At 38.2% G+C, this 23320-nt stretch overlaps 1 protein-coding gene across 8 annotated transcripts in view; it reads left to right on the top strand.

Moving 5' to 3' along the window:
- LOC124211741 (cysteine-rich venom protein DIS1) overlaps positions 1–23320 on the top strand; it is an 87102-nt gene that overhangs the window by 48487 nt on the left and 15295 nt on the right. For 3 of the 8 annotated variants that reach the window (XM_046611098.2, XM_046611097.2, XM_046611102.2), the window contains exon 2: positions 4649–4706. The exons of the other annotated variants lie outside the window; for them this stretch is intronic. The gene's annotated coding sequence lies outside the window, so the exon portion shown is untranslated. The remainder of the gene's footprint in view (positions 1–4648; positions 4707–23320) is intronic. 8 annotated transcript variants of the gene reach the window in all.

Below are 23320 nucleotides of genomic sequence, written 5' to 3'. Positions count from 1 at the left end.
CCGGAGTTATTCACATTGAATTGAATCAGAACAATATCGCATGAACAAAGTAAATACACAATTTGAAACCCTCGAATTTTGAAGAATAGAGCCGAAGTATTGATCATTTTAGGACAACAAAATTATTGCATAATTTTGATTAAGCTCAAAGCTCTCTGGTTGTTTGATTTTGTTGAAATACTGTTAACTTTGTCAGTTAATGAAATCTTCACAAATCGACGGAGCTAATTTACTCCTTTCATCTTCGGTTACCTGATGACAGAAACGTTGTAAGTATAAGAATAATTACAAGTTGTAATTGATGAAAATTCATCTCCATTAGATTCAGCGAGAATCCACTTACAAACATTCCAGCTGTCATCCATAAAAATTTGACCAACAGCAAGATTTTGGAATTAACAAAACGAAACAATACTAGATAAATTTTCTAGAGTTATATCACGAACGTTAAAATGTATTTTTACTTTAATCTGCCGTCTTCAAACTTTTTCCCAAATTGTAACTGAGAAATTAGTGTGTTAAAATTAAACTCATTTTCAATAACAATTTTCATTTCCCAAATCTTGAATTCCAGCTTTTTTCAGAGAAATTTCCTCTTCGTAATATCATCAGTCAGATACAATAATCAAAACTTTAGCCCAAATCAGCTCATACATCACTGTGCTTGAACTATTATCTGTTCAGATATCATGTTTTTTCTTCTCAATCCACGAAGCTTCATTTTAGCGTTTCTCGTACAATCTCGACGCGGGTATAATCCGATCGTGAAATTAGTTCTGTAAAGAGAAAAAACGATGTCTTGACAGTATTTTCTTCTTTGCGGATCTTTTCTCACCTTGCGTATTTTTCAGAGCCACAAGTGAAACGGATATTGAATTATTAAGCTCATATCCGGACTGAAACTTACAAACTTATCAATCCATTTCAGTCCAGTCAAAATAGTTCTGAATTAAAAATATTTGGGACACGGCTTTATTTTTGCGTAGAAATATTTTCCCTCAAGAAACGGAATCGCATTGATAAACTACGGAAAAAGAAATCGTTTCACCAAAATTTCACACATGTCGTCGATAAGTAGAATTCCTTTTTTCTCAATTTGTTAATCTGACTCCATTCCCGACGTACGAGGACATAATTCGGTGCGGAATTTTCCGCTCTACAGGACGGTCAAGTCATTTTTCAAGTAAAATTTTGCTGTTTTCTCGACACGCCGGCTATGCAGCTCAAAAATGACTTACAAAGATGCAGCCAAATCCCGAATATTTTCGATTCAGAACTGTTGGACCGGACTAGTTTGAGGGTAAATTTTGTCCGCAGACCACGTTGACGTCTGAGCGTGGTCGATATCGGGACCGGTTCGCTAATCCTGATTCCGGGGCTCGTGAAATCCGCGGATCAATATTACCCCTCAATAAACTTAGCAGGGTTTTAATCCAGCTTTGAAGCTGTCAAGTTTGGCTCTCGATCTCGGGCGCTCGCGCTTTTCGCCCCCGAGCTTTACAAGGCGCGACAGAGACGAGCTTCCGCTTTATCTTCTTGTCCTCTTCCAGCCTCGGGGAGATAATATTAATATCCTTCCGGGGACCGGTGTTTGTCATCTCCTCGATTCCAGCTCGCCGTTTAATGCCACCCATCGGCCGTTATATCCACCGGGAACAAACACCGATCAGGACTGAATGGACGACTGCCGATGGGTTTCGCGATAGATTGATTGATCGATCGAACGATTGACTTATAACAGCAATTTGTACTTATAGCTCATATCAATCTCGCCACCGGTATCGGTCTATATTTTCGCACATTATTATCGGCATAAACTTTATACAGCAGATTTGTTACCACGGAAACAACGTCATTTTTGGATAACGCACATCGAGGGTTTTTGTCTTTTCTTTCCTATTCTATCTTGGAAATGTTACCGATTGGGCAGAAATTTAGATGAAGAATTGAACCAAACAACGGCAGCTTTCAGCGTTATTAAAAATTTCGTTATTGTCAGAATTTTTGACAGATCTTCGTCGGAATTCATGGTCTTCGTTTCACGAAGTCATCATTTCACCCCAAAATCTAAATTCATAGTAATTTGGCTGTCCCGAATATCCGATTTCCATTTAATCCCGCGTGAGCAACTGCATTTCTAGCTTTCTGCATTTCGGATTATAATATTCGTGGTTTCTTATGCTGGAAATTACTAGAATTCCAGTTTATCGCGTCGTAAATCATCAGATAAGAAGTTTCTTGCGGTGGAATTATACGACTAGGATTCTACAGTTTCACCAACCACGTAATTAGGGCCCGTAATTTCCCGTCACGAAATTGTATCAAATTAGCTTATAGATTACGTCCGATGGAAAATTCCAACGAAACGCACTCTATTTCCTAACTAACGTGGCGGTGATCAATACCAGAATGAGAACTTCGATAAATCACCCCAGTTTCTAGTTTCTTTCACATATGCAGTTTCACGCTCGACGAATTATCGAGCTTTTAGTTCATACCGTGAATCACCGGATTGGTAGTTGGTAGCAATGGAAGTCGGTGCATCGAGACTTTCAAAACTCTTTTCGCTCATATTTCCGAAGATAAATCAATACGAATCAAGAATTACGATGTCGAATAAAAATGGCGATCCATCGTTAATCCACCGTAATTTTCTCCTTTGAAAGCGAAGTAAACGGTGATTATTTAGAAAAAAATGCACTACCGCGTAGAAGAAAAGTAGCGGTATTCTTTTCGAACAGCTGATTCAGCTTTTAATGAAAATTACAAACTGATCACCCGCTCCAGTGGTTGAATAAATATTTGAATTAAAGCCGAGCATCGGTCACACAAGGTCTCGTGGAATTCTGAGCCGTTCTTAATCACGTCGCAGAAAAGTAAAAAATGCGTCGCTCGTCCGTTCTGCCTCTTTGCTATTAGTAGCGTTTCAAACTCGGCGATTTCCATTAATTTTCTCCTCTTCTTTCCCCTTCTTTCTCTTCGCCGAGCGAGACGTCCCCGTTGCCCTTGTCAAGGGTTAAATTAACATAGGGATAGACGTTTCAGTTAACCCTGGACTACCTTACGCGCCCTTCGTCGTGACCTTTCCAAGGGAGGACGTAGTTGGCTCTAAGAGGATAGACATTGTCAACCCCGACTTGTCATCCCCTAACGCGTGTCTGTATCGCCCCATCATTTTGAGTGTTACGTTACCGGGATTTTCGAGTATCACTCTCCCCGGTTGACTCTCGACGATCTATCTCATGCGAAGAAGGATCAGATGTTTCTCTGCGTTTTCGCCAGGTCCTAAGAATCGTTAGCATACGCAAAATATGCTCGCCTCAGCCATTCAAGTATGTAACATGAGGCGTTCCATCCCGAACCGACTTTGTTTATTTTTAAGTATGGCGCAGAGCGTACAAAAAAATCATCTCTCTCTGAGTTTTAGATTTTTTGAACCGCGCGTTTGTTTTTACTGCTCCCAAAAACACGAAAACGCAATTTTCCAATTAATAGCCCTAATCGGTTGACTTTAAATTCTATTCATAAATTTTTTTGTTGAAAAATGAAAATTTTCAGACCAAGTGGGCAAGCTTTTGGTTCAGAAGCTGTGAATGAAACAGGTATATAATTAAACAGTGAGAAGAATCGGATTAAATATAAATTTAAAATATACTGTATTTTATACGGTTTTTTGCCACTTTGCAATTTGTTCCACCTGTAGCTTCTGAACCAAAAGCGCAAAAGGGAGAAAAATCTAAATAAATATGTATTTTTATTCTCTAAATTTATATGAAATTCAATTATTCTCACTTTTCAATGACTTGTTTCGCCTGTATCTTCTAAGCCTAAAGCTTGCTCAGCTTCGTCTCGGTCTTAACATTTTCGTTTTTCAACACAGAATTCGAAGGGAAAATTTGATACTTGCTTTGAAGTCATTTCCAACCAAACACTAGCTATGATTTCGTCAGCGAAATCAATCCAACGAATTGATCAATGATTAATAACCTATTTGTGATAATCGCAAAAATATTCTCGTCAGCAGTAAATCGTCCGCGTCAAGTAACATTTCTAAAGATTTATGGGCAACTTGATTCGAAGTTGCGGAACATTTTTGTAGTGTATTCGTGTAGGGTAAGAGGTTTTTTCACTGCTTTAACACAAGTAGTTTTGAATACACTTTTAGTGCGATGTTAACAGTAAGTTTTTATTATTCTTTACTAACCAAAGGCTATTTTTTCAAATTCTAGTAAAATTTCAAATAAAGAGGCTAATCGTCAGTGAAAATTGTTACTGGAATCGTGGTTATTGACGACAAAACAAGAAGTATTTAATCAAAATCCGAGTTTGATACTTCAGAAATAAATGAATGCAGGACGCTTTTAATTGCTCAAATTCGCGTTTTTTGGTCTCAAGACTCTGAATTCGGTGGGACTAATAACTGTAGGTAAAAAATATAAGAAATCAAAGCAAGTTCATCAACGCTGCGAAGAATAATTTCTTGTTATAGATTATACAGCGAAAAAAAGTCCGAGCCGAAAGTTTCGAGTGGCGAGAAAGGTTCCAACTATCGGGATTTCAGCTTATCGTTAGACATTGGTTTCATTTGATCGATCGAGTTTTCCTAACGTTCCAGTGTGTTAATTGAAACGTATTTCTTGAATTACAGATGTTGCGTGGGAATTAAGAACTGATTAAAACTCTACACGAAGGAATCCAGTGCGAAGGTATAACGATATTCCATTTTTTAGCGTTTTTAGATGGTGAATATCTTCGCAGGCGCGCAGAGAGGCGTCGATTTACATGTGATTACCGAAAAACTTGAAGCCTACGTTTTCTTATAGGGCGTAGGTTATATAAATAATGCATTCTCCATGAGCGCGAAGGTCTTTTCCTTTTACGACGTTGTAATCGCTATCCAAGTCCGCTTGTAGGAAGGTATAATATAATACATGACTGTTTAAATATCCATGAAATCTGTAAAGTTTTATAAAATCTTCTTCTAAACTGGATTGTTTTCGTCTTTTTGATCCTCAGGTCCTTTCATGGCTGTATCATATTATATCTCGAATCTCCCAAGGCGACAAAAAAAATCACTGAAATCTGACGAAATCGGCGAAAACGTTGAAACTCAAACATTTCTATTATCGTCTAGCAATTAACCTCTCAATGCTTTTATCGGATCTTTCGCGACTTATATCATGAATATGTAACATGTATCTCGAAAACGAGTGAACGAATTTTGCCTACATTTCAAAAATTACTGACAATGAGCCTTGTACGGTCCCCTTAAAATTGAACCTGAGCGGGCACGAAGATTTTCCAACGAGTTGGCACAACTTTTTGCAAATTTGATTGATTTGGTTTAAAAAAAAATTTGCAGACCCACCCTTCTACCCTTGCAATCACAGCGTGATTCACTCGGTGGACGATACCTTTCAGAATACCAACCACCCTCTGGCTTCTTTTTCTCCAAGGAGGATATAACGGCTTCCTTTACTACTTGTAACAACCTGAAATCAATGAACTTGAGTTCAAATTCTAAATGGTTTGAATTCAGATTGATCATTTTATCACCGATCGTAATAACAATTAAGCGGATCGAAATTGGGACGTTTTCAAATTTGAAGAAGGATAAAAATCGTATTACCGAAGAATCGAAATCGCGAATAGTTGAAGTTCCGCAAGGGTCAGTATCAACTTAGTTCAACCAGTGCGAATTTTCGATGGATTGAAATTTGTAACGATCCTTATTGATTGTGGAATACTCACATTAAATGGACCAATGTACGTAGGTACAATAAAAATTTCGATCCGGCTACAATTTTAAGTTGTTATAGTGTACACTAAATTACAAAGATCTTTCAATTCTTAGGTCTACAGGCTTTATCGTTTAGAATAGAAACACGTTGATCAATTTGATCATATTCTCAAATTGAACCTTTGCCATTTTTGATGTAACAACGTCCGATCTTTATGAATATAAAATCTACTATGAGGCAGATTCTTACCGACACTTCGACATTTCCACGCCTGTAAATGCAACACCGATCATAAATATTTTCCGTATCTCTGGACTATTTGTACCGATTGATTGTCGTCCAATTTTCTATCAACTCGAATTTTAGGATATATACTCAAAATGCCTCTGAGAATAAATTTCACGTTCGAAAACATCGGACTTTTTTTCACCATAAAAACACATTAAACTTCATTTTTTCTACCGACGGAAAATTGGAGGACTTTCATATCCGAGTACACACCGTAATGTATTCAAATTACAGGTATTCGAAATTTGGAATTTTCATTACCCAATTGAAACAAGTTGAAATTTTTTATCGCTCAAAAGTTTGAACGATCCGATCATCTGACCCAGGAGTTGCGGGAGCAACGAGATTCGAGACGAACATGATTAGGATGAAGCCGAATTTTGACCTCCGGGAATTCGCATCCGAAACAAAATCAATTTGTCGTCTCTTGCCGAACGGAGCTTACGGGGCGATGTAAAGGTGGCCCGTAGTTAACACGTACATCGGCGTGTATATCCCAACGTACATACTACGTTGTAGCTGTCACGCTGGCTGCTAACCCACGCACAGTACTTCTTCACGGGTCTGACACGTCCGCGCGTGGAGAGCGAGCAGAGGGGTAACAGCTCGGAGCCGACGGGAGCCAGAAATTTAAGCTGGCTGCTTGCGGCGATAAATTTACGGTTCCCCTGGGGCGAACTCGGCCAGCCGGGCAACCGGGAAGAGGAAACACGAACGGCTCGAGCCCTGAATATTGCTTCGTTTTCCAACGTTCTGTAGAAATCCGGCTGTTTTGACTTTGTTTATCGGAACCCCGGGCTCCCGTCCGCACTCTACGCCACTGGGCCCCTGGGCCCATGCAGCCTGGATGACTGGATGACACCCTGCGGGAATCGTTTACACGTACACTTGGGGACGATGAACTTGAGACGGCTAATTTTTTACACTAGACAGTTACGTTGGCAACACGGAGAAACCTGCAGCGCCGTAGTCGGCCGAGCGCGAAACAAACTCAATCTCAATAAACTTAACATAACCCATGACCGTCGAATCTAACCTTAGAATACCGCGGGAACGATGACTTGTTGGATTAACACGTATTCTAAGGACGATTTTTTCGTATGCTCCCCAATAGAGATCAGACTCCTGTACTCTAGTCTCCGTGACACGTACCGTGACAGTCTCAGGAAATTGAAAATTCGAACGCGCCTGCGTCGAATCCTGCGATCTCATTGGCAGTTTCTACTGATCCGCCCCAAGCTTTTCATCTGCTTGTCAGGTTGACCAAGTTTATAGTTACTACCGAGCACTGGCTATTAAAATTATCAAAATTAACAGGAGTTCTGAGGTTATGTTGCGTTAAGAATTTGAAACAACCAATATGTGACACGTCAGCATTCGGGTCAACATAACCTTGAAAAGCTTGCGTGGATTGACATTTTTTGCCCGATCAAACCAGACGCAGTTGGCCAGTCTGTCTAAACAGGTGAAAAACTTGGCGTAGGCGCGCTTCAGTGTTTAGTTTTCTGAGCCGACACTCAAGAGCTGAAATACCCTTGATGAAATCAATCTGCTCATTAATCAACCATGTAGATGAAATTTCACATCCCCTCTGCATTGTACAACGAAAGTTCGTTTCAGGCGATATTCATCTTGCCTTGTAGAGTTAATCTTGTTTACGTCGGTCTAATTGTATTACGCGTATTAGCGTAAGGCCTTGTACTTCCAATTTTGTTTGACAAAATTTTGAAGAGTTAATACTGTTTCATTTATTCTATTATACATACAAATATATTGAGTAATTATGAAATTGATTTATTCGCATGCTATTACGGAAAAGTATTAAAACTAGAAACAAGAGTGTTGGTTTTTACTATTAATTTTAAATCGGTTTACAATCATTTAAAAAATCTAATACGTTCTTTCAATTTCACTGTGCGATTATTCATTTCACTGAAAAGCCCAATCTCGCAATTCGCACTAATACACTTCTTTTTATTACGTTGATTCCATTATAAATATTCAATTTATTAAGTTTGCACTGATATTAATTTTCGTGAACAAACGATAGTATTGAATTGACTACAAAAAAATACCACCGTAGAGTGAAATCGAACGAATCTCGCACATTTCTCACCATTTTCAAGCGATTTGAAGTGTAAAATTTTTATTAAAACCTCTTACGGTTCATAATTATTTTAATACTTTTCGTGAAGAAAGTAACAAGAAATATTGATGTTCAACTCACGAACCTCTACAATAGTAACCCTAAAGGTTTTTACAGTTACTCAATTTCGAACTGGCATCAAATAGGAAATCAGTGCAAAGTCCCATATAATCTATTGAAAATCACAGAGCTTTCAACTATGGTTTAACAGACGTTCGCGAAATATGCATTTTGATTCGATCGCAATTTCGACACATTGTGTTCTCGGCTATCTCAATCTCGATTTCACAGAAAAATTGTTCTTGCGTCGAAGAATAGCATAAAAACGTGTCTTGGAACGGGTAGAAAATTAGCATAGCCTGCATAAAGCATTGCAGTGAAACCATGCAAGGGATGAGAAAGATCATATCATTATTCAATCTTTTCTTTGTTACATCTTCGGTGGTATGTTTTTATTCTTTTCATTTTGTGTGTATATTATTTTTGCGGTCTTTCCTCCCTTTTGTTCTTTACCGCAAACCATTTCCTTTGCCGAGGATGGGTAGCATAAAGAACCTGAGAGAATCCTCGGGATCAATTTTAGTACCTCCGAGGCTACCGGCTCGTCTCTCGCGAGTATGAAAATGTTTATAGAGAGTAAAATTCTTGTTCCAAGGTGCGGGACTGTCCCTGCTATGCATGGATATACATGCAAAGTTTCCCTTCACTTGACCCCCATACCTTACTGCTCATGAAGCCAGTCGTGAACCTTCTCACTTTATTCGGGATACACTGGGCGGTATAAATAAAAAGTATAAATAAAAACTGGTGCAACACGATACAGAAGATAAAGAAATAGTATATTGTATAACGAAGAGGTAAACTCGGTCTTTTCGGGCCGAGCGTAAATTTGCAATATGCGTCGTAGGTGAGCCGAAGACGAATATTGCAAACATGCGAGACGAAAAAGCCGTTGCCTTCTTGTTGCAAACGATTCTTTATATGACAAGAGTATGTTTCGTGCTTTTTCACGAAGCACAAAATTGAACTTACGGTCGCGTGATGTCGGATTTGTGCGCATGCGCGCGGTACAGAAAATACCATTTTCAAATCCTTGGAGTGAAAAGAGTCTTTTTTATACTCCACGCATGCGCATTGGCAGACTCATACTTCATCGTCAGAGAAACGGGTTTTTTTGCAAACGGAAAACATGCTTAAAAGAACGCGTAAAACATCTCGCGTTACGTAAAAAAAAATTGTAACGCAAGTGTCTGTAAATTGGAATTTTATATTCAATAGTAAAACAACAACGCAACTCTTCATCCAAAAAAAAAAAAAACTGGTTATTACAAGGTTAATTAATAATAATTCAAGTTATTTTCTTCTATATCTTAGTTCAATTTTGAAGAACTTTAAATGTTTCTTGTCTTTTTTTTTTTCAAGAATTCTCTACAAATTTTCCAATTCCAAATTATTTCTTCCGCTTCTCTCAATTAATCAAAAAAACGGAGAATGCAATATAATTATTGACTATAATTAATGGAATCGTGCTTTATTATTAACGTGTTGGGAGGTTTGTAGGTATACTAAAACTTTGTTGCGGAAAGTTATGCACAGAGTTCATTCTCAAACAAAGTGAGCCGCAATTCATGAAAATTGTAATAAATACGATTTCAGAACAAAAAAGAAAGTAGGGTAATATAATATAATTTTTCTCAAGTTTTCAAACAACTTAACCGTCTTTATTTGATTTTTAATGAGAGAGTTTTATTCCGACCAAAATTCGACTCTTGTTAGTCGATCTCAATTTCGTTACAACTCTTTGTTAGAATATTTTATTTTTATTTTCATAGAACATGAGAACGAATCCTCAAATGCGGTCGTCGAATCGATCCAACGGAAGAAGCTTTTCAGGGCAGGTGGATGAGTTAACAGGCGAACATCTAGATTCGAATTTGAATAGGAATGAATTCACTGGCATTCCGGGTCGATCCTCTTCAAGCCGGCCAATCCGATCGGTTAATTAATTAACGAGCTACACCCTTTAATCTAATTAGATTCATTTACGAATTAAACTGAATTCCATTATACGCTCCTTCTGCGAGCTAAGGCGATCAGCTTCGTGAAGCTCGCCTAATTCCACTCCCTCCGAAATTCAACCTAAAATATTCCCCTCGCAAGTACCTCGGACGGAAATCAATAAGCTTTTGGTGGCCGCTGGGGAATTAGTTCGTAATCCTGAATAATAGTAAGAAATAGACCCTGTCACTGCTCCCAGAATATCATCGACTTTTCTCATTCGGTTATAGAACCTTCGTACCGGGAAACATTTCACTCGTGACAGGCACAATAAACTTCCAATGAAATGGGTATTGTTACAATAACGTCGATATTGTTGAAATTAGACGGCAATGTCTTACAACACCGAGGAAAGAGAATTGTTACAGTGAACAGGATTCATTTACTGTTAACAAATCGTATACTTGAATGTGACGAAATAAATATTCAGTTATAGATAATAAATCGCGGATTTGTTAATACTTTTTTGAGTGACTTGAAGATTTGTTAATAGTTAATAAGTCATCTGTTTCTCTGGAAACAATATCCTGTTATATAAAACAATCGAACACAATGTTCAACTACTTGAATATTGGTACCGAACGAGGATTTACTAACAGTTAATCAATCGTCTACTTTATTGAAAACTCTATTTAGTGACGTCAAAGTACATACTCGTTGCCTCGTTACCGTACTACGGATATAGCCGCTGTCACTTTTTCCAAACCGAGTCACTCTGGAACGGTCGAAAAGCTCACGTCGTTCTTGGGGCACGAAGATCACGTAGCGTGCGTTTGAATGGAATCGGTGATACGAACGTCCGAATCTCCCCGTGCGAGTAGGAAATAAATCTTACATCGCACGCACCTAACTTCAAACGTAACTTCGCGTATCCAGATCAGGAGATTATGAACAAAAACACACCGCACTGACAATTAAACGCTGGAAGAAGCTCGGATAAGTCCGAAGATTGTAATATCAGTTCCGTAACGTTATTGTCGCACTGTCGGATTGGTTTTTATTATAAATCAACCGCTCGGCCTACGAACTGCGTGCAAAATGTAAAGAACGTGCTAGGAACGTGCGATTGGTGAGCTTACGAGCTTCGAATCCTCAGACAAGATTTGCTAACTGTTGATAAATCTTCATGCGGGATGACGCGGTGTGAAATTTCTTACAATTAATGCTAATTTTGTGGTAAGAGAAAAAAAAATTTGAATCAACTCTCGCTTTATCTGCCACAATTTTAGAATGTATTTCCAATAACAGAGGTATTTTAGTGAGAAATTAATATTGTATTTGCTTCAAATACTACAAAATTTAGATTGTAATTATAACAGCACACATATTTGTTACACGTTAGTAAGTTTTTAAACGGCTAAAAAATGGTTCCTGAAGATAGTCAATGAAATATATTAATTTATCATAACAAGACTCTTTTCTCAGTGAAGTAGCTGTTATAGCGCGATTATATGTACAGACATTGGTAGCTAATTTTCTGGCTAACGCAACAATTAATCCGTTTGTTTAGTTTCTTTAATTTGTTTAGGTTTAACGGAGCTTTAGCATCAAGTTATCGTTGCACCAGCATCAACTTATCGCGATATTTACAACGAAATCCAGTTGACAGTGAGCATCGTAAAAAGAACAGCAACACATTCTAGATTTTCTGATTTCAGTAACAAAACTCGTTTCTATTTTCGAGGTTTGTAAAATAACGAAAAATGTAGATTAACCGATGTAGCTTATTATGCGCATGAAAAATTCCACGCAAATATATGTACAATAAGTGGAAGAAAACTTTGCACGAGTTACGAACATTAAAATTTATGTGTTAAAAACTTTTCAGCAAGAATAAAGAAAACATTCAAAGCTACGACTTTGTTTTAATTTTGAAAAGCACGAGTTACTCAAACGAAAAATTAAAAATTGACTCAAGGTGGAATAAATTTGAAAACATTTTTTTCACCCCAGCCAGAATAAAAGCAAGTAATATTTACTCACATTAGTATTCCATTTCGTCGAGTGAAACTTTACCGGTATTTTTTAGTTTTTCACTTCGAACAGAAACATAGATGTGTACGAAAGATAAAAACCCGTCTGAACTTTTCAGGTTCGGTTGCACAGAGCTTTATCTTATACGTATATGTATAGCAGGTACAGCGAAAACTGAATTTTTCAGGTTACAAAAGTGACCGCAGGGAAACGGCTCAACACTGTAGCTACAACCACGGTCATATGCATGCCGAGGTGGCGATGAGGCGCAGCTGCTGGCTACAAAGGTGTTAAAAATATAGGCGAAAAAAGATAAAGGGAAGAGGAGGAAGCCGAAAATGAATTCAGAAAGGAAAACAGGGAATGTCGACATTTCGGGGAAAGCTTTTCTATCCTAGAACATAAAAGTTGATGAAAAAACGTAAACGAGAGGGGAAAAAATGAAACACCTCTTGCGTATGCATTGATTTTCACAGATCTGTACAAACTGTGTAGTGGGTGGAAATGTGTTCGGGGAATTTCGGCTCGACTCCATATCGGTTACAATTTTATTCGATTGGCAGAACTTTTCTACTGCACGTATAGTTCTTGCTAGATATTTCTTACTTCCTCGATATATTTCTCAGATATTTACGTTTCGTGCGTTAATTTATTTCGACGTTCGATTTTTCGATTTTCAATTATATGTGAATGTCCAAAATGCGAGGCGAATCGCAGATTGCGTCACCTCAATTCCGAAACATGGATAAGAGAGGAGGAAAAAATAAAAGCTTCCCTGGATGGCCGGTTGAGTTGAGAGAGAATGTTGGGTAAATAAACGTACGACAAAAGCTCATGCATGCCTGATTTTTCCAGCGTCACATGATGCCAATGGTATTCATAGTCGTTTCTTTATCTCAATCCCAACCTCCGTGAAAACATTCCAACAATTATATGTAGATACGCCCAAAAACTATTCAGCATGGTTATGTTAAAATAAAATTTTCAATACATTTGTAGGCTTTAGGTTTATCCACTAAATTTTTATCTATCTTTTTACAGTAAAAATTTCGAGTCCACTATATTTTCACAGTATAATACAGTGTATACGAAGACTTTTTAGTTTCTACGCTCGTAGTTCTTATCGATTACGCAAAACGCGTTAAACAATTTCACCTTTTTGAATCGAAACTTCCTGTCATCGATAAAAAAATCCGTGCCAATGTCTTTTTCGTGTCAAAAGTCTGATCTTTCCGTGATTTGAAACCCGTTTTGAGGTAGATCGTAAAAAATTGCATAAAAAAACAAGAAAAAAAAAAAAAACTTTGGGAAATAAACATTTTGGTATACTATTCACACTTGTCATGGAATATTGGAGAGTCTTGTATAATATACGTAAAGATGTACGTTTGCCGTGTTTCATTTTTCTCTCGACGTCTCGTAATTTTCTGTGACTCACAGACGCACTGTTCGTACTCGATGAGGAAAAAAAGTGGGGGGGGGGGGGGGGGGGGGGGTGAAAGGAGGAAAATTTCATGCACGTATTTGCAGACGTGATGTACCTACCCGAGAGTCGAGACGCTGCTGCAGGCAGTCTGAGTTTTTTACTGGCTTATTATGCAGTATATATCGGAACGGTTTCATGCAGACTGAAAAATTGCCGAGGACCGATTCCACGGAATTCTCTCGCTACTTTTGTAGAAAAAAAAAATTTCATCACTGTACACAGCATTCTCACAATATTTTCCATTACAGAAAGAAATGAAATGGAAATGTGTACGTTACGTGTTTGAACTATAAAATCGATTTTCCACCCGATGAGTTTGATACTTTTTATTCATTTGCGATAAGTGTTTCATTTGGCGGATTTATACTTTTTATTTTTAATTTTTTCACACTACTTTTTTTAAAGGAGTAACCGAATTCACAAGATGCAGACAGGACACGAGATTTTTCGTTACTTATACTTTTGATTCCAACATTAATTGAAATACGTCATCTCGTGGTTCGTTAGATAAACGGTAAAAGAATCTCGTTGTTTTCGACATTAAAAATTCGGAACAAAATTTTTAGAAGCAAGAGATTTCAAAGGAGATTTCTACATAAAGAAGATAACTTACGAAAGTAACTAGAATAGAAAAGTATTCGTAATTTTTTTTTTTTTTTTTCGGGGATTCTCCTGCTTCATAACACAAAATTATGAATACTGAGCTATGAATTTTATCGTGAATTTATAACTACGAAATAAAACACATTCTTAATTTAGATAAAATGTGAAAACGTCCGAACTATGATTTTCTCGTCGAGCAACAAAAAAATTAGAGTTTCAGCTCTAGGACAATTCGATATGCAATAACAAAATGAAATACTGACATTGAACAGATGTTGGATCTCTGCCAAATATTTTTTGTTCGTTCCATAAATTAGAAAAAAATATATTATGGATAAGGAATACGCTGTTTGAATATATTAAGATGAGATAAATGATGAAAGTGAGGTGAAATTGATTTACATCGAGGAAGTTATTGATTGTGCAAAGTACGCAAGAAAATTTAATTGACAAATAATATCACAGTCTGAGAAACATTTCAACTGTCATATTTACTGAAAAATTCTACTAAAAAGGATATCGTTACAGTGAGAGTTTGAGTGTTGTTGAAATTATAAGTAAATGCGTTACACGAAACTCTATAGTGTGATCATAGTTGTCAATGGGTACAACATTTTCTGGTTATTGCAAGATTGAGACCGTTTATTTGGTCGACTACTTTGTTTCGGTTAAAAGATCCCTTAAAATCAATAACAGTAACTCCTTTTCATTTTTTATCCAGAAAGATATCATCCGGCTATCAAAAAAAAATGAAAACAGTCAAATACTTGTACAATAATCAAAACTACAAATTTTTCTCTCTGTATACGAGCTTTACATCGTTTTACCCAAAAACATTCGTATAAACAAAGTAAAACTGAGCGGGTGAGCGGAGCGATGAAAAATCTCCGGGCCAAAAAAACCAAAGAAAAGAAAAGAAAAAAAAAAGAATGAAAAAAGAATCCGAAAAATAATAAAGCATGTGAAATAATGAAGAAAACGAAAAAAATTGTTTATTGAAAAAGAAATTGACCGCACATTTTGGGAAATTTTCTCTCCAGGGAAATATTCCCTGGCAACATCGGCTCCTGTACCCCTGGGGTTGGGAATATAGTAGCCGCGGTTTTGCGGGGATTCCGTCCGCCAAAAAGCTCGTGTCTATTTGCAGCAGAGGCCGAGTTGCCGCTATTCACGTCGCAAATTAAAAACATCGATCAAAGCTACCCGCCCCAGGAAGTTACGAAATTCTTTCGGGATGATACGGAGAACTAAACAAAAAAAAAAAAAAAAAATATTTGGACAACGTACGTTTGGCTGGACGGCTGCCCTCCAAAGTCTTTGATAGATGGCGATTCGAAATTTGCCCGAACAGGAAATAAAGGCAGGCAGAAATTTTGTCGAATCATTGTCCCGTGTTTCTTCGACGTTTCACCGATCGCCCGAGCATGAAACGGAGAATCGAACGCCTTCAGACCGACGAAAATGATTAATGGATCTTATTGACTGGACTCTGTTTCGACGGTTCCCTGATGCATTTAACTGTGGTAACGATTCGGGAGCCGAATTTTCTTCGCCCTCGAGTTTTTCATCCGTCGCATTTACGTAATTGAATGTTTGATGGCCCGGCGTCGAATCAATTCACGTTCCTGTAACGATGCGCGTTTAGGAAAAATCGCCGATTCGCACCTTTGCGACTTTCCGGAATTCAGCAAACCATTGTAAATAATTTATACACCGATTCTGAACAGTCAACTCCTTGAAAATCGTCTTCAAATTGTTCAGTATTGATTTTTACAAGAAGTCTTTAAATCCCGCTTGAAGCCAGTGAAAACTGTTTGAATTTGTGTCAAGTCGTTTGAGTCGTAGTCACTTTAAGTTACATCATTTTGATATGTGTGATTATGAATTTAACGAATTTCCATCGAATCATTTTTTTAAATTCCTTACAATCAATAATACATATCGAATCTTACTTTTTTTTTTTTACTGTGCATAAGAAAAAGAGGAATCGCAAAAGAAAAGAAAATACCCTAAATCTTTCTCAGTGAACGACTTCTCATAGATTTGTTTGTCATTTCATAGTTCTGCTGTGCAATTTTACGACTTCATGCTTGAAAAAATTACAATTTATGGTTATCGGATTTAAATCTAATAAACTTTTTAAATACCAAATTTTTTGCTGGAAACACAGCAACAGCTTTGAAGAGTAAAACTGACAGTTCTTCTTCAGATTTCTGAAGAATTTTACGTGCGCTTTTTAACGAGTATCTAAAAGTTTCGAAAAAGGACAACATTATTCTTACCAATTAGTTTCGATTACCAGGAAAACGGATATTTCTTACACGTGAACCTTGAATATCTGGAATATCTCATACAGAACCCTTCTAATATGATGATAATAACATTTTTTTCACCGACCTGGATCTCTTCACAAGCTTTTCGTTTTTAGTTTATCTCTTTTGACGAGCTTGTTTCACAGAATTTCACCGGGAAAAAATGTTCACCGAGGCAGTCGTGTAGGCGCGCAGTCTGTAAAGGCGCCCTTCGCAACAGATTCGCCAATTTTCCAGGCAGTAATCAACGCATCAATTCACGCATGGGATAAACGAACAGCGTCCATTCGGATCTGCATATTTCTCGAGTACCATTGATTCGAATCGAACGATTGAAAAGCACACGGAAATTATACACCGTCAATAAGGATGCTTTTTACGTTCAGTTTTACCATTACGAAGAATTCTTTGTAATGGAAATTGGTGGGAAACTTTGAGAGCCGCAAAAATTGAAGAACACATTATTCCGACCATTAAGAATGCGGATGAAAAAAATATTCGACTTATTTGACACTAATACACGTCAAATCTATATATTTTTGATTCATAATTTGGCTGAGAGCTTTGGAATATTATTAGAAGATTGGTAAATATCCTCGCAAATTATGTGCTCAAAGTTTTGAACGTTCATTTCAACGAAAGTATAAACAAGCTTATATATACTGAAGTGATTATTTCGCACCACCTTTTCACTGTGCGTAAAAGTTTTCTTCAAAAGTAGCACAGATTGATACATTTGCAATTCAATTGGTAAAAAAGTATTTCTGAAAAAGTTCCGACGGTATTGGTTCCTTGAATTTTCGTTTGAACGTGCGTTCAGAACTTCGGTCACATCGTGAATTAAAAAGAGAAAAGGAGAAAGCATTAAATTGTTTCGGACAAGGGCAATTTTTTTCACTTTCTCTTTCTTCCAAAACAATACCTGAACGATTGTTTCCACTATTTAAATAACTTGTAGAAAAGTATACTCACTCCAGTTTCTTTGCGCAATATTTCTGATTGACTTTACTTTGATAAAAACAATAACATATACCTCGTTTCGTAGATCGCGGAAGATCGACTGAAGTCCGCCATTTTGAACGAAAGGTACAAAAAGTCTTCATTTTTCTAGTTTCTGCTTTCTCGGTTCAAAGCAGAAAAAAGCTGTCATCATTCTTGAAGATAATTCGATCGTCCTCACAGTTTGATCCATGCAAAACCGCACTCACGATGATTTGAAAAAATTCTCCAACGAAACTGAAAAAGCAGTACATTTTTTACACGTTTATACTTTGGAAGGATTTTTTTTCTACGGCAAAAACTCAATCTTCAGACCTGACTGTTTCGGTAAAAAATGGTAAAATCATTCTAATTTGAAACAATCATCCGATACTAATACAGTGAAAAAATGTGTCAAATATTATCCTCGCTAAGTTATACCTATAACGTATAATTAGGCGGTAGCGTGTCCGATCAGTTTGGCGTAGGTCGGCAATTTATCACGTCGTCGTAATTACGGATACAACAATAACTTTTTACTCCTTTCCCCGTCTCTGAAATACGTACAATATTATCAGTAGACGAAGGGGGCTTCAAGGAGAGAGACCCAGTTTCCTCAGGCACGAGAGTGAAAGTCGGTTCGTTCAGCATTTGCGCGATAGTCTGAAAAGTTTCTTTTTCCACTGATTTTGAGATACAAGAAAATCGTGCCCCGCACTTGCCTGCCACTCGCTGCGCGATTAGGGCACGGTAATTTATTATTACCCCCGTATAACCGCTCCGGATAATTTAGTTTGATTCTCGGTATACCCATGGAGCGGGAGAAAACGGTGAACGGTGAATGGCCAAGGCGGACGGCGTCTGAACCCCCCCCCCCCCCCCCCCTCCGTTTCAAACTCGGGGAAATAAAATATTTACCGGGGGTGAACGGCGAGGCGTGCGGACAGCCGGGTGATTAATGAAACCCCCGTGGAAGTAGCATACTTCAGACTTTATTGCCGCTGTACCAGTAGCCCGGACACCGTTCTGTGGGTCGAGTACCCACTTCGGTGGATTAATGGGAATCAAAAACCCTCCGCGTCGTCAACTCACCTTTTCCGCTCTGAGCCGGATGTTCTGCAAGCTTCTCGGTTTATAGAATTAGATTGCCGAAGACGAAGCAAAACGAGGAAGAGGAACCCCGAGGCCTTATCTCGCCTCCGAGCGAAACAATTTCTTTTACAACCTTCTCGTCAGCTCAGACCGGGGATAAGGTTGAAGGGTTGGAGTTTATTTATTAGGGAAAATCTGATGGAGTTAATTACTTTAGAAACAGAGCGGGGTACTGGTGAGTAATCTGATAATTATTTGACATAATTGGGAGTAATGGTAAATAATTCGAAGATATCTGATGTAGCGTTGATTTTTAATCTTTTTCATCTCTTTGAAATTTACCGAAATTGTAGCAATATTTCGGAATTAGGTGGCGCTTGAGGCGATAGTCTTGTTTTTCAACAAATTCTTACTTGATAGAATTTTAATGTAGGAAATTATGCCTCGCGTATAGATTTGAAATCAAACTTGGAGCCTGAATTGTCGGGAAAATTCTTCTTCGCGATTGAAATAAAAATTTTTATTCAAATTTAGACTTCGGTGACGTTGATTATTTGCGTTTTGAAAAGAACTTGACAGAATTACGAAAACTAAAATCAGGAAGAATCAATATTCTTGATAAATTTGATTAAACATCAAAATCGAATTTCAACCGTTTTCAGATGGCTCTTCACAGTTTCATCAAAATAACAATTCGAACGAAAACCTGAATTCAACTTCAGACACTAAATTTCTGAAAAATCTTTCATTCGACTCACAATTCAAATTCGGGCATCGTTTTCGAATCCCTCAATACTTCGAACGGATCGCAATAAAACCATTTTCGAAAACTGACCACCCAATCTAAAAAAATAAAAACTCAACTTCAAACTTGTCAAAGTTCAAATTTAGGTACCACAGGACGCCCCGAATTACCCGGCATGTGAAACGAGGCCTAAATCACGTGACGGGTACAATTTTCCGCAACTCTTGCAGGGCAATATCAGGCAATACCTAATCCGGAAATGAAGTAAGCTTGCTGGAAATTGAGAATAAGGGAAGCCGTGGGTGGTTCAGATTCGCCGATAGGGGATATGGGTTCTCCGTATAGCGTGGGATCAGTCCGTGGTCCGTGATATAATTCGGAGGAAAGGTGCGGACATTCGCCTCCAATAACAATGGGGCTAACCGGCCAATACCCTCCCCTAATGCCGCCCCGTTATCTTAGCAATCTCGCATAGGCAGCTATCTGTCCCTTTTCCGAAACCCCCGACGCCCTACGTCATATCCGACAATCGAATATCCCCGGGTGCGACAGCCGCCGAGAGCCACCCTTTGAATCTTGGCCGTTGAAATCGTTCAACCCTTTTCAATTCCCCATTGAAGACAGATCCCCTCGACTGGAGCGACTATTTTCTCACTCGCCTGGTTTATTGTTGTACTACCGAAGTTGGAATCGTCTTCGAGGAATTTTTTTTCAACCGAAGAACACAGCGTCGCCCCTTCTTTGATAGCCGGAGCACGACCCTTCGTGACAAATAGCGCGACTGGCTTTCGCTCTTTTAGTTTATAGCTGTATTATTGAACGGGCGAACGGGAATCGAGCATCTCTTGTTCCGGAAAAATTTAACCCATTGATTCGATGCGATAGTGGAATGGATTGAGCTAGACGTTTCGACAATATCCGTAATCGAATCGATTCGCCAGTTTTTCAGCTCATTGCCAACTTCGTTAAGACTCAATTACGGCTAGCGGATTTCATCATTTTTGAAATATGCAGTTTGGACTTGATGATATCATCTTTGGAACGATGACCAAAAGTTTATCGAATTTTGCAAATCTCACGACGATTCGAGACGTAAATGTTCCCAGAATATTTGGTGAAACTGGACGACCGAGTGCGCATGTGTCAACATAGACAAGAGCGAATGCGCAGCGAATTGTTGCCAACCTAACGTCCAACTAGCGGTCAGTAATTATGAGACGGCTAATTTTTTGAACGATTCGGCTACGTTGGTAATGCAGATTCAGCCGTTAGCGACCGGTCAGCGATGGTACTGCAGGATGAATCTGCACTGCCGACGTGACTGAATTGTCCAATGAAAAATTCAAATGCATTTAAATCGAGCTTCGTTCCCACAACTTTTTTTTTATGCCAAACAAAGTAACCGAAAGCATTCTTATTGCTAATAACGTCAACTATTTCACTCTGTGACATGTTTTGCGGTGTTCATGTAATCTCAAGAATGACGCAAACCGATTTACTTCAGATTTGGAGAAAGTATTGTTATATGGTTAAACCTCTTTCCCACGACTTGTTTTTTTTTTTTAATTGGCATCCTTTGTACGTCTTACTCAGTTGAAAAAAGTCGTAAACTTGTGACAAAAATCGGATTACATCTTCAAATGACCAACGCTTGGTAGGAGAAAAAATTTGGATCATGGAAGAAAGCGCCGACTATTCGAAAATACTGTTTCCACATTTGGAGTGAATTCGTTTGAACCGCTTTTCGAATACCTAGGGCGATGTGAAATATGTTACCGAGTAAGACGCATGACGTTATTGTCAATTATAGCAATGTTTTCTGTTACTTGATTCCGATATTAAAAAAAAGACGTTAACGCAGCTCGATTTCTTTGTTTTTCTTACAAAGAAACTCTAATCGAATGAGTGATCGGCTGTCTAAATATGAATTCGTAAAAACAGTTACTTCTTCAGCCGTCTATTCGTATCCACACACTTGATTGTACAAAATTCCGAAAAATCCAAAAATTGTTCCAGACTCTCTGTAAACGCTTGAAATAGGTCCATCCATATCGTGCAGCCAGTGCCTAAAAACCGAATTTTACGCACAGTATCGCAAGAATAAACAAACTTCCAAAGTTTATTTTCCATTTTTCCACTACTTTTATCAGTAGTTCGAGTTAAAGATTTCGGTGGTTTACCAAAAAAACTCAATTGTTTAGGTTAACGAATCAGTTGTAAACCTTCGAAACGGAATTAACAACAGAAATAATAATAATAATAATAATAAGAATTATAAAACAATTCAAGGATCAGGGTACGAATGTCGTACGCAATCCCTTCGCGGTTGTATAAAGGGTACTCACCACAACGGGTATTTCGAACGCTGTAGCTTTCGCTTTTCGTTTACCTTATATATAACATCTTCGCAGGATGGGCCTATCGGCTATCGCGGTCCCATTATTACAAGAACGAGCCTCGCGTTAGTCGAGCACCGCGATTTGGTCGGTCGTAAGGGAATATTGGAAAAAGCTTGATATATGCGGGATATCGAAGGTGCGGGGAGGCCGAGCAAGAAACGCGTGTCCGATGGGTTGGGACCCCCGAGTTTGGTGTGGTATCGACTAGCTATCGACGCCCCCGAAAGGATTTACATCATTACCATAGCTCCATCTGTGCCCTTGCCCTCGCAGCCCGTTTCTAGCCCCGGAAATACCTCTCAGGCCTTATCGCAGACTTTTTTTTCTCAATTTCCTGATGCGCTTTTAAGGACGGTGTATCGCCTTCGAAACCGACTGGGAATACGTTCGGTTTTGCAATAAATATCACGCGAGCGATATATCAGTGCACGTGTGATGTGCGATATGATTCATTGTCGTGCGAGTCTCGTAAGTGATCAAGATGGAATAAATATTCCACAGGAAAAACTGAGACTGTGATTTCTCAGCGAAAACGTTTCTCTCGTGGTTTCCGAGTTACAGAGCTGCGAAGCTGACCAATAGGCAATAAGGATGTTTAGCCGAGGAATCTTAGCATGAATTTTGGTGATTATGCAGAGCGAATTTCTGACAACTGCACGGTACGTCTTAAATCTAGATTACAGTTCGTTGCGATGTATCTAACCTCAAAAATTTTGACAGTTGTCAGTGGCATGTGTGCTCAATCCACAATTGTCGAAATTTTTGAGGTTAGAGACAGTTGGTGATCCTGGTAAACAGTAGTCCTCAAATTTTAGCGCATGCGCGTTAAGAGGGAACTCCGGTAAAATTGTGAGAATAGCGAGTTTTTCGTTCTCGAAATGACTAAAAAAGATGTGATCAAAAATTCCGTTAAACAAGGTTTAAACTGCGGTAATGTATGCTCTGAAAAAAAATTTCAATCCACTGTGACGAAAGTGTATGCGTATGAAATTTTTACAGCGAAGCGCTAGAAATTTTCTACCAAACTTTAAATCTGGTTGGAAGTACTTTTTGATCACACGTTTTTTAGTCATTTCAGAAACGAAAAATTCGGTGTTACCTTACCTTAAAATTTAGCAAACGACGGACCATGCGGTCGTTCTGAATTCACTCTGTATACCTATACTAATCCAGTCATTTTTGTTCGCATAGCTAGCTTTGCGAAGGAAAGCGTGTCGAATTAAACAAAAGTAATGAAACTTCAAACATTCATATCTCGATATAAATTTTTTACAAACGAAAACCGTTGGAGCGCGAATCAAATTCGCAATTTTTACTCTCTGTTTCTTTTCAAAATTCGCGCCTGTGATTGACAATGTAATATCAATGACAAGATATTCCTAAAAAATTTCAAACAATTTCAGAACTGTAGAAGAAGTATCAATTGGGTAGGGTTATGTGACCTGCATACCAATGAAACCTTCGTAAGAAAGTCCTCTCTGTTCGTAACCTTTCTTAC

Source organism: Neodiprion pinetum, chromosome 2 (genome assembly GCF_021155775.2).
Source record: "Neodiprion pinetum isolate iyNeoPine1 chromosome 2, iyNeoPine1.2, whole genome shotgun sequence".
NCBI lineage: Eukaryota > Metazoa > Arthropoda > Insecta > Hymenoptera > Diprionidae > Neodiprion > Neodiprion pinetum.
Note: the sequence above shows the minus strand (reverse complement) of the source record. Positions and strands in the feature narration are given on the sequence as shown.